A 5000-nucleotide genomic window follows, 5' to 3' on the forward strand; every position below is an offset into this window, starting at 1 on the left:
ATTGTGCCGGATTATTCTTTTGGTGTGACCTAGGGGGCATTTCTGGAGGACATGGCTCAGGGACTCCACTCTTCCGCATCCCGCTCGGCACATTCTCTCCTCTCTAGGGCCATAGGGGAGTCCTCTGGTGGGAAGACAATTTGTTCTTAATTTGATCGCCCGGACGTAGTCCTCTCCAGTCCATGAGGCCGGCGGCGATGAGATGAAAGCACTAGAGGCGCTGTCATTGCTTGTCTGCTGAGTACCGCCACCATAGAAGGACTCCTCTAATTTGACTGCGTTTGCCCTATCGACTGCCTCTTTGGTGTTCAATTGAGAGCCCATCATTCTGGACATCTTATTTTCCCAGTATTCTGTGTTTCGGATGAGGCTTGCAAAGAGAGGAGAGCGCAGCTTCACTTTCCTTAGTCTTCCGTTCATAATAATCGGAATTTTCCGGGTGAACGAAAACAATCCTATACCCCCTAGTTTGGCTGGGGTATACAAGGCCTCATCTATGATGTGAGTGGGCATCTTGAGGATTTTCTTCACTGTGCGCCGTATAAGTTGGTCGGCTTTCTTCAGTACGCCGAGACCGACGGAAGGCGACTGCAGCGAAAAGATGTACCTCGGGACCAGGTGTTCTCTTATTAAAGTCATCTTCTGTTGCGGCTTGAGCGGGGCACCATGAATGCGCCCAAGTTGGGCATCTAGACTGGCGATGGAGCAGGGAGTGGCGCCGGAGTTAGTGAAGTGATAGCCCAGGTATCTGTATGTATCCTTGACACTCTTGATGGCCGGTATCGGGGCAGAGGAGATGTAAAATTTTGAAGTGGTCTGCAGATACAGTTTTTTCTTTGAAGGAACGACGGCCATGGAAATGGAGCGGCACTTTGCGGGATTCAGCGTCAGGCTGCGGGACTCCATGAATTCACATGTCAGCCTTAGCAGGAACTGGGCGTCTTTGTTGTTTTCAGAAAGTAAAAGGAGATCGTCCGCATATCCCAACACCGAGATATTCAGGTCGCCGAAGCCAATTCCCCTCCTAATCCTGAGGCCGGAGATGAGCTCGTCCAATACCATGTTAAAGATCATGGGAGCCAACGGATCACCCTGTTTCACCCCCCTCCTCAGTGAAAGGGTCACAACCTCGACTCCGCCGCAGTATATTGTTGTGGTCTGTTCAAAGAAAGTTGCCATGATATAATTGGCGGTGTTTTTATCCACTCGAAAACGCCTCAGTGCCCTGTCGATAGAGTGGTGGGAGACTCGGTCGAATGCCTTCTGAACGTCCAGGGATAAGATGGTAAAAGGGCGGCCTTGCTTCCTTCTTTCCTTAATTATCGACTGCATCGTTATGTTGTTCGCGAAGCAGCCGTCCAACCTGGTGAAACCTCGTTGACATTCGTCCAGGTTGATGGAATTGGACAGTCTTTGGGCGATAATCCTGTTGACCAAACGAATCAGGATGGAGGTGATAGTTATAGGTCTCCAGTTTCCCGCAAGTTCGAGGTTTTCGTTGGATTTTGGGATGAGAATTGTGCGGCTTCTTCTCAGTGGCTTTGGAATATACTGGGAGAACAGCACCAGGTTTGCCAGTAGTTCTAAGGTGACAATAGGGATCCTGGATAGTCGGGTGGAATCTATGCCATCAGGTCCTCCGGTGGTTTTTCCCATTTTCTTGATGGAGTCGGCGATCTCGGGACTACTTATGGGGGAATATATATCGCATGGAGAGGGGGCGAAGTCGCGAACGGGCGTGTCGTCCCTAGGTGACTCGCTTGAGAAGATTCCTTCGAAGTGCTCCTTGATTGCCTCGGTGGTTGGTCTTATGTCCCCATTGTTGGAATCTTCTCCATCTATCAGCTCATCAGCAAGCTCTCGTTTCTGATGAGTGTACTTGGATTGCATGTACTTATAGAGCTGGGCCCTGTATCTTCTACCACTCTCCTGCCTTATTGGTTTAACCGGCCCAGCTCTCGTTCGAGTGGAGGGGGTTCTTCCATAAAGACCACAGATCTTCTCCACCCACTCGTCAAACACCCGCTCGTGCCCTTCGATGCGCATACATACAGCCTGACAGGTGGCTATAGCGTCTTGATCATGACTCAACTGGCTGCACAATGCCAGAATGTGAAGCAGCACCGGGTCATCAATCAACTCCACCCCCTCGCTGGGCTCGATGTGGCCAGTCAGGTCACCGTCGACCGCCGCCGATCCGGAAGCCGCGGTGAGGTCCGCGTCCGCTGGGTGCCCAATGTCCGGTATCAGAGACACCAATTCTCTTTCTCTCAAGGTTCCAAGCTGTTCGACGACATCAGCATATTCCTGTGCATATCTCTTCTTTCGAACACCTTCTTTTGGTCTGTTGAGGGCGGAGGCCAAAAAGTCTAGAATGCTGTCGCCCTCGTATTCGAGCTCCAGACGCGCCATCTCCTGTAGTTCTCCGGTTGTCCATCGGCCTTTACGGGTTCTATCCTCCACTTCTGATTCCAGGTCGGCGTTGTAATCGTCGGGGTGGGCTAAGCGCATATGCTGGCGCATGGACCGGTATGAGGCGTACTCATTCTTGCACACTGGACAGGTTCCCTCGTCTCCTGTCACAGGGCCCCGACAAAATCTTCTCTGATGGTCGCGTAGGTTCCTTTCAAGCGCGTACGATTTACCGCAGACACAAGGAAAAGGCATTGCAACTGTTGCCAGACGGTATAAAAACGAAATAACTCGCCTCGACAAAAAACTTACAAAAAGTCAAAAACACAGCAGCACTTATCGTGTCCAAAACACAAAACTCTCTGAAAGCTATTCAAAAACAGCGACGTAGATTGAAGCGGGCCCATTTACGAGTCTTCCGACCCTGCGGGCTTCAACGGTGCATACTTGTCCTCATACGCAAGGATCCAAACATCCAAGAGGATCCAGTGACCCGTGTGTGAAAAAGGCAGCTCTTGAAATAAAAGCGGAGAGGTGTCTGACATCATTAGCGTAGAAAACCACGGCGTATAGCGGCGGTGCCCGAAACCTCCGCCATTTTGCAACTTTTCGAAAATTTTCTAAGTCCGGTATAGATACCCGACTCCTTCACCATTTTGCAATTTTCTCAAAATTTTTCTAAGTCCCTCTTCAGCCGAAAATTCTTAGCGATTTACTTGCCTCCGATATAAAGTTGGGGCGGTCCAGGGTGTTGAATAGGGGAAAAATCTATTAAATCCAGTTGCCAAATTTTTCTCAGATCGTCGAGGGGCGGATAAATAGGTGGAAACTAGCATCGGCAAGCATCAATCTCGTAGTAAATCACGATGTGTAGCGGCGCCACCCGAAATCTCCACCATTTTGCAAATTTTCGAAAATTTTCTAAGTCCAGTATAAATACCCGACTCCTTCGCCATTTTGCAATTTTCTCGAAAATTTTCTAAGTCCAGTGTAGATACCTGACTCCTTCGCCATTTTGCCATTTTCTCGAAATTTTTCTAAGTCCCTCTTCGGCCGAAAATTTTTAGCGATTTACTTGCCTCCGATATAAAGTTGGGGCAGTCCAGGGTGTTGAATTAGGGGAAATTCTATTAAATCCAGTTGCCGAATTTGCCTCAGATCGTCGAGGGGCGGATAAATAGGTGGAAACCAGGATGGCGCCTCCCCCAGCGTTGATGTCTCAATTTGGGATGGTTACGTGCTTGCCAGATCGTTGAAGTCTCCGGATGCTGAATTGGCGTGTCGGAAAAGCTCCTCTATTTTACTCAACAATAGAGTCGGGAATTGGTTGAAAGCTTCCCTAGTGTGAAAGCTCATCCATCGCGAGGGTGAAAAAGCTCGGATGAGCTTGAGCTTTTAAAGCTCGACTTCCATCAGCTCGCCAAAGCTTTGGGAGCTTTGAGGGACAAAAGCTCACCTGCAATGCCTGTCTTGTGTTAGGGCCCCTGGATGGACGATAGGTGTTCATCTCGCATTTTCGACACTTAGCTGCAGGAAATCCATGACGTAGCTAAGATGGTGAAAGACGTTGAAGGATGACGTGGTTACCTGTTTACGTCATCAGATTGGAGCGTCGATGTAAGGGCATAGGAAACACTCTAAACCCGATGCATGCGTCAACTACGCCACTGGGTTGGTAAACTGGCGTGATTTTCCACTGGCAGCAAAAAACGAAATAAACGCGTTTTTATACGATGTTGAACTGAGGACTGATAAGATTCACGTTAGAATATATGCGAAATGAAATCGATATTTCGTGAAACAAAGGAAATAAATCACAATCAACTCGCCATAATTTTTGAACGCGATGGCCGATTTGCACAATTATTTCACTATTATGATCCTCGCGTTTAGCACTTTACGTTGAGACCACCCACAGAATTTTCCGACACGCGGAACCCACCCAAAACTTTACAGATATCCGAGCATCGTGCTCGCACATCCGTCTCCCACGACGGCACGAGAGAGAGTGAAATAAGAGAGTCATAGTTACTCCCGCCGTTTACCCGCGCTTTTTTGAATTTCTTCACGTTGACATTCAGAGCACTGGGCAGAAATCACATTGCGTCAACACCCGCTGGGGCCATCGCAATGCTTTGTTTTAATTAGACAGTCGGATTCTCCCAGTCCGTGCCAGTTCTGAGTTGATTGTTAGATGACGGCCGCAGAGATTACCCAGAGCACCCTTGCGAGCACTCACGGGGTCTCGAAGCTTGACGATTCCGCGGGAGGCCAAGACGCGGGACCGAGCTCGGATCAAACGTAACGCAAGCGAAACGCATCACCTCGCCCAGGCCCGGTACGTTAGCCGTGACCCACTTCCCCAACAAGCCCGACACGCCACAATCCTCAGAGCCAATCCTTATCCCGAAGTTACGGATCTAATTTGCCGACTTCCCTTACCTACATTATTCTATCGACTAGAGGCTCTTTACCTTGGAGACCAGCTGCGGATATGGGTACGAGCCGGCGCGACGCCTACACGTGGCCCTCTCCCGGATTTTCAAGGTCCGAGGAGAAGATCCGGACACCGCCGCAAATGCGGTGCT

The 5000-nt window shown here is 49.6% G+C and overlaps 1 pseudogene; it reads right to left on the reverse strand.

The window, feature by feature from the left end:
• Positions 1–5000, reverse strand: part of LOC123688231 — a 9127-nt pseudogene that overhangs the window by 2000 nt on the left and 2127 nt on the right.

This window comes from Harmonia axyridis, chromosome X (assembly GCF_914767665.1).
Source record: "Harmonia axyridis chromosome X, icHarAxyr1.1, whole genome shotgun sequence".
Classification (NCBI taxonomy): Eukaryota; Metazoa; Arthropoda; class Insecta; order Coleoptera; family Coccinellidae; genus Harmonia; species Harmonia axyridis.